This window comes from Equus asinus, unplaced genomic scaffold (genome assembly GCF_041296235.1).
Source record: "Equus asinus isolate D_3611 breed Donkey unplaced genomic scaffold, EquAss-T2T_v2 contig_269, whole genome shotgun sequence".
In the NCBI taxonomy this organism is placed as follows: Eukaryota; Metazoa; Chordata; class Mammalia; order Perissodactyla; family Equidae; genus Equus; species Equus asinus.
The window spans coordinates 17501-25037 of NW_027224926.1; positions in this window are offsets into that span (position 1 = coordinate 17501).

Below are 7537 nucleotides of genomic sequence, written 5' to 3' on the forward strand. Positions count from 1 at the left end.
GCGACTGGGATGAAATAGACCTTCCAAACGTCAATCGGAGATCATCCATCATACCTCTCGAGTCCCCAAAAGCCAAGAAACACGCCAACCAAAACGCTTTTATTATGCCAACGGTTCCCGTTTTCATTCCTATCGTTTAGGGAGGTTTGGTGGCAGCAGCGGCCGAAAGCAAAAGGAAACCCGAGGAAAGCGGCTCCATCCACCAGGGCTGTGTCTCATCGGTGCCGACGCAGGAGGGACGGGCTTCGTTCGTTCGTTCGCTGCGGCCCAAATTCCCGGGCCGCCCGAGGACCGCTCGCACCGGCCCGAGGGAGGGAGCCCCGGCAGGCAGGATGCCTCCGGGGAAATGGACAAGTCGACCGCGCGACCCACAACCCGCCCGACTGGGGGCGAGAAGGAGCATGGAGGAGGACTCCGTCCCCTAGTCGGCAGACGGCCCTGGGACAGGGACGTTCGCCAAAACCTCCCCAAGGCCGCTTTCCGTGACCGAGTCGGCCTCCCCGCCTGTACTCGTCCCGGCCCGAGAAACGAGACGCGGGGTGGATCGGGACCAGGCCACGCACCAGGCCGGCCGGCGCGGCATCCTCCCTCCCCCGACCTGACCTGACCTGGACGAACGCCTCCCCATCGCCCGCCCCCGCGAGGCTGATCCGTCCGGCCTGTGAGGAGGCCGCTTGTCGGGCGCCACCTGCTGCCCGGCATCCTCTTATATAGTGTTCGAGGAGGTCGACCAGGTGGCCCGGCCTGGATTGGGGCGGGGGGGGGCGCGGGGTGCGGTGTCCCGGGCGGCGGGGGACGGGGGGGTAGGAGTGGAGAGGGAAAGGTGGGCGTGGAGAATGCCGGGGTCGGGGGTCGGCGCGGGGCGGGGCGGGAGTTGGGGATAGGGGAGGGGCGGGAGGCCGTCTGGACATGGAGGGTCGGAAGAGCGGTGGTGACAATGATTTTCATTATCATTTAGAAAGAAGAACGTGGACTTCTTTAGAGGAGTCCTTTGAATAGCTTCTCCATTTAGTTAACATACATCCAAATGGAGGTCGGGAAACTTGGGTCCTGTTAACATATGGATGGAAGTGGAAAGAACTATCGCGATGACCGTCCTTGTGTTTCTTTTATTTTTTCTTTCTTCCTGCTCCCCAAAGCCGCCCCCCCCACCCCCGCCCCGCCCCGCCCCGCCCCGTCCCGTCCCGTCCCGTCCATAGTTGTAGGTTCCAGTGGTAGGTCTTTCGCGTTTCTGCTATGTGGGACGCCGCCTCGGCGTGGCTTGAAGGGCGATGCTGGGTCTGGGGCTGCGCCCAGGATCCGAACCGGTGAAAACCTGGGCCGTCGAAGCCGGGGGCCGGGGTGGGGGGCGCATACTTGACCGCTCGTCCACGGGCTCGGCCCCTGGCCCCTTGTTTTCTAGGGAGAGAGACAGAGAGACCCGATCCATTTTCCCTTGGCCTCTAAAGCGTGCGTGTGGTCGAAAGGCGACAGAGAGAGGGGTTCTGGTCCAGAAAGCCCCGACTGCGCTGCCGCGGGGATCGGTCGGTTCCGCCCGAACCGTCCGAGTCGGAAAGGAACGGACAGCTTTCCTCCTTTGGGCCCCTGACTTGGGGCCGACAGGGGAAGAGGAACAGGCCTCTCTCCCTCACACCCTGGTCCCTTCCTCCAGGACGCCCTCCTTCTAGTCAGCCCGCCTCTGGCTTTTCCACACGCCGACGACCGCTCGTCGGCATGGACCCACCTTCCTTGGGGGACACCACCACACGACTCTCCCACTCGTCTGCCTGCCTTTCGTTGGCGTCGCTGCCAAAGGCGAGGGGTAGGGGTGGCGGTGGCAGGGACGGCAGGGGCCCAGCGGCTCTCTGGCGGGTGAAGAAGTCTTGCTGGTTCTCCTAGGTCGGTGATCTTTCTCGATCTCCACACACATTCTTCGTTTGGGGAGCCAAGAGACGCCCTCTGGGGAATCCCTATGGCCAGGGTCGATCACTTACTCGCTCACTGCCTCGGCCTCGGCCTCGGCCTCTGTCCGTCTTGTCTCTCTCCCTCCCTCCCTCCCTCCCTCCCTCCCTCGTCGGTCTCTGTGTGTGGACGTCTAGGTGGAGGCGAGGCAGGGAGGCCACCCACCCACCCACCCACCCACCCACCTACCTCGTGGTTTACCACACGCTCTACACGGAGGTAGAATTCCCATCCCACCGAATCCATCCTTTCCACGGGACACAAGCCAGTGGCCTTCGGGAGTCTCTCTCCCCAAGGTGGCGCATCCGTCATGGCTATCTATTTCCAGAAGGTTTCCGTTTCCATCCCCTCCCCCCGAAAGAAAAAACGGCCCCACTCCCGGATCTGCCCCACCACGATCACCACCACCGCTGCTGCCGCCGCCGCCGCCGCCATCTGCTGTCGCCCTCTAGGGTTGGACCGTTCTAGCTCTCTCCTCTGTGTGGAATCGCAACGTAGGTCGCCTTGGATGTCTGGCACCTCTCACTTAGCAGAAGGTTTTGGAGGCTAAGGCTGGGCCACGCTTTGGCCCGGGTCAGTGTTCCGTTCCTCCGGACGGCTTCCTCGTTTTCCACGAGAAGGAGCCGTGAAGACGGAAAGGAAGGGCGGATGGATGGCTTTTCCCGTGCTACCGAGTCCCTCTCCCCTTTTCCCCAAAGCGTGAGGGGCGGTCGAGAGGATCGTCTCTGATGACAAAAGTCAGAGGCACCCCGGGTCAGACACCGTGCGAGGCGTTGGTGTGTTCTCGAGAGGAGAACACGTCCCCGTCAACGTTTCCTGTCGTTCTCGTTCCGAAAGGATTCACGCGCCACCCCGTCTCCCTCAAGGTCTTAGGGCTGTCGTGCTCCGCAGCCGTCACGTGTCGTGGATCCTGGGCACCACCACGCCACCCCGCCCCCCCCCCCCCGCCATAGCTGTCGATCGCTATGTGGCACGCCTACGTTTGCCCAAAAGAGCAGTCCGATGGACAGCGTGGTGCTTTTCCCAGCAGGCAGGCAGGTGAGAGTCACCCCTCTAGAAGGTTTCCAAGCCCCGTTCCATTCTCAGAGGCAGCTCCTTTGGCCATCAAGGAGGCAGGCGATGGGGGTGGGGGTGGGGATGGGGATGGGGCAGGGGCCTCTGTCCCTCTGTCGCGGTAGAAATGATTGGGAAAGGAGGGACGATGGGCGTAGGTCGACCATCCTGGGCGGTGGTGCTTTGGGAGCTTTTTCTAGAAGAAGGAGCGAACGGCGTTCCCTGGGAAGGGAGGAAACCAGAGGAGGTCCCCCTCAGACCGACCTGGCACGAGAAGGACACACTCTCTCTCTCTCTCTCTCTCTCTCTCTCTCTCTCTCTCCCTTTTCTTCCTGACTTGAAATCAGGAGACAAAACTCCCCTGCCAAAGGGGCCCTCCCAAAACGGGGAGTGAGGAAGACCTCCTTCTCTTCACGGCTGAAGTTCTCCCTGCCTTTCCTGGACGGGAAGGATAGCACCTACGCCCGCTGCCGTCGGTGACTTTTAGTCCCCCTGGAGAGGAAGAAATTCTTTCCCGTGGCCGAACCCTGGCGGTTCGTTCGTGCTGCAGAGGACGTGACCCTCTCTGACACACCCAGGAACCTCCTCGCTCCGGGTCGAGGAGAGGGAGTTCTGTTCTGTGGTTTAGAATGGTGCTTAAAAAGGGATGTCGCTTACAAAGGGTCCTCGTCCCCCTTCCTAAACCTAAACGGACGGCTCGGCTCGGAGGCGTGAGATACGTTTCGCATCCTCCTCGTCGTCTTCACTCAAAGTTTTATTGGAGTTTGGAAGATTTTATTTTTTGTCTTTCCTTTTTCTCCCCAAAGCCCCCCGGTACATAGTTGTGTGTTCTTCGCGGTGGGTCCTTCTAGCGGTGGTATGTGGGACGCCGCCTCAGCGTGGTTTGATGAGCAGTGCCGTGTCCGCGCCCGGGATCCGAACGAACCGATGAAACACTGGGCTGCCTGCAGCGGAGCGCGCGAACTTAACCACTCGGCCACGGGGCCAGCCCCTTACTGGATTTTCAAAACAACTCCGGGGGCCGGCCCTCTGGCGCGGCGGTGAAGTTCGCACGTTCTGCTCCGCCGGCCCCGGGTTCGCCGGTCCGGATCCCGGGCGCAGGACCCGGCACCGCTTGGCGAGCCACGCTGTGGCAGGCGTCCCACCTGGAAAGTAGAGGGGGATGGGCACGGATGTCAGCTCAGGGCCAGTCTTCCTCGGCCGACAGAGGAGGATTGGTGGCAGATGTTCGCTCAGGGCTCATCTTCCTCAAAAATAAAATAATAAATCGATTCGATAAAATGTCAAATAACACAACCGCGGGATCACGCTTAGAGTCACCCTTGGCCCGATGATGCCACTCCCCACCCCCCCACCCCCCTGCCCCCCACCATTTGGAGGTGCCGTCAGTGGGATTCGTTCCTGTTTGTCCATCTTTCTTCCTCTTTTTTTTTTTTTTTTTAAAGACTGGCACCCGAGCTCATTGCCAATCTTTTCTTTTCTTTTTATTCCTCCTCCTTCTTCTTCTTCTCCCCAGAGCACCCCAGTACCTAGTTCTATATTCTCTTTGAGGGTCCCTCTGGTTCTGCCGTGTGGGACGCCACCTCAGCGTGGTTTGATGAGCGGTGCCGTGTCCGAGCCCAGGATCCGAACCTTCCAAGCCCCGGGCCGCTGAAGCGGAGCGTGCAAACTCAACCGCTCGGCCACGGGGTCAGCCCCTTCCTTCCTTCCTTCCTTCCTTCCTTCCTTCCTTCCTTCCTTCCTTCCTAAGGAGGAGGAGGCAGGCACTGTGTGAAGTCGCCAGTGAGTCTGTGGAAAGAGACGGAGGATTTCCCATGGGAAGCCGGGGCGGGGGACACGGACCGATGTCGTGCGAACTTGAAGGTGAAAGATCAAAAAACCCACACACGCCTAGAGCGGTGGGTTGCCCGTTAGGAGTTTGCTTGCCGGGCCCATAACGCAGGGCTCATCGATGAGCCAAACCGTCCGTGATCCTCAAGCAGTCTAGTAGGGTTAGAGAAAGGAGGGGGGCACTCTTTCTGCCCCAGATGAGGCGAGTTTCTCAGACAGCCACCCTGCCCCAACATCTCCCCTCCCTGCCTCCCGGCCCTTGGTGGACTGCGGCCTAAGGGTGGGGGAATTGAAGAAAGCCGTTCAATGGAAAAAAGCCCGAGGCCATGGGAGAGAGCTTCCTGCACTTGAATGAAGCCCTGACGCCAGGCCCATCGGAATGAATGGGCCTGACCTCCCCTCCCCCCTCCCCCCTCCCCCCTCCCAGGCTGGCGACTCGGCAGTGGAAGGCTAGGGGTTTCTTCCGAAATGGTGAACCGGCCCCCTTGTCCACAGGAAAACCACACACGGGTACAGCCTAGGCCGGATCTCAGGCCAAGTCGTCAGGGTGGCAAGATGATGGCGGATGAGAGGAAACTTGTTCTGGGACCGCACCGCCCCCCCCCCCCCATCGCCTCTCTGGCTGAGAAGAGGGCTGGGGAGCGGTGAGGGTCAGGGGGAGAGTGGGGGCGGGGCCGGGACAGGGACCACCGGGCAGTAGGACGGGAGTAGCCCTGAGGCCTGCCTGCCTGCTTCCTTCCCTGCCGGCGCAGGGCTGAGAGAGGCACGGGGCACGCTGGCTCCTGCCCCTTCACTCATTCGGGAAGCCTCCTGTTGTTGCTCCTGAGGTGCCGGCTGCGGTGACAGACAGAGCAAAACTCCTCTCTCTGTCTATTTCTTCAAAGGCCCGAGTCTGAGCTACGACAGATTCCCCTGTGGCTCGACCCGCAACCTCCCATCCTGCCAGACCAGACCCCTTGTCTAAAAACCTCCACTGGAGGAGCTCTTCCACCTGACTCGGAAAGGAAACACCAGCCCCGCCTCAGCCTCACACCCACCACCACCACCACCACCCGCCCCCCCCCCCCGCCCCACTCTCCTCCGGACCCAGATACCTAACAGAGGGAACAAAAATCCAAAAATCCTGCTGCTCTCCTTCTACCACCTCCACTTCAGAAGAGTCAGTCTCCCCCGAACACCTCAGACTCTGTGACTTCCCGCGGCCTCCCTTTCCCCGTCCCCATTCTCTCCCCGGACGGGCCCCATCTTACACTTGAACGACAGCTCCACCGCTCGGGGCAGCTGGACACGATGTCCCAAAGTGGCCCGGACGGTAGCCTGGTCGATTCCAAAGGACCCACGCACGCAGTCGGCCATAAACGTGGTGTGGAGATCGTGGACGTTTGCGGGCCTCTGATGAAATCGCTGCTCCGGGGACCCCGGCGTCTAGGACCCGTCTTCTCCGTGTTCTTCACACCGTTGCTCCTGGGCCGGTTATTCTCTTCCCTCTCACTGACCTTAACGTTTTGTCTCTGCCATTGAATTTTGACTGTGCGAATGTGACTTGCCGCTGTAGGGCTGCGTGGATCTCTCAGGCATCCTGCTGTGCCGTGCGGGGGGGGGGGGGGGGGAATCCTTGGTGGGTGGGTCGATAGACGTCCCTTTGGTTGTGCCCTGGAGGGGAGAGACAGAGGGGACGACTCAATCCACCACGAACGCTGATGTCGCTCCGATAAACCTGTAGCGGTGATTCTAGTTTATGGCCCGTGTCCTGAAAATAACTTCCCGAAGGGCCAGCCCGGCGGCACAGCGGTTAAGTTCGCACGTTCCGTTTTGTCAGCCAGGGGTTCGCAGGTTCGGATCCAGGGTGCGGACGTGGCGCCGCTTGGCGAGCCACGCTGTGGTCAGCGTCCCGCCTATCAAGGGGAGGGGGATGGGCACGGATGTTAGCTCGGGACCACTCTCCCGGGGCAAAAAGAGGAGAATTGGCAGCAGGTGTCAGCTCGGGGCTCGTCTTCCTCGAAAAATAAATTAATTAAATTAATAAAAACAACTTCCCAAACCTCTCTGATAACTTGAAGCTTTGAAGTTTTGCGAGGTGAAATCAGGTGATAAAAAAGTCCACGGACGGGGGCGGCCCCGTGGCCGAGTGGTTAAGTTCACAAGCTCCCCTTCGGCGGCCCAGGGTTTTGCCGGTTCAGATCCCGGGCACGGCACGGACACGGCACCGCTCGTCGGGCCGTGTGGAGGCGGCGTCCCACATGCCACAACTGGAAGGGCCCTCAACTAAGATAGACAACTATGTCATGGGGGGGATTGGGGGAGAAAAATCGGGAGGGGGGGAAAAGAAAACAAAAACGGAAGATTGGCAACAGGCGTTAGCTCTGTGAGGGCCGATCTTCCTCACCCAAAAACTAAAGTGAGATGAAATCAAATAAAGCGAAGGAAAAGATAAACCTATGAAATCCCATGTTTCTAAAAGTGGCCAAGTGTTTAGAAATTGGCCAAGCGACGGAATGCTCATGGGAAGGACAGTTCCTAATTGCTGGCTTCTTAGTTTTCACCAAAATTAAGGTTCGTGAGGGTTAAAAAATCTACTTAACAAATGCGATGAAAGCCACTAGGCCGGCCCGGTGGCGCGCTGGTTAAGTGTGCCTGTTCCGCTTCGCCGGCCCGGGGTTCGCCAGTTCGGATCCCGGGGGTGGACGTGGCACCGCTGGGCGAGCCACGTGGT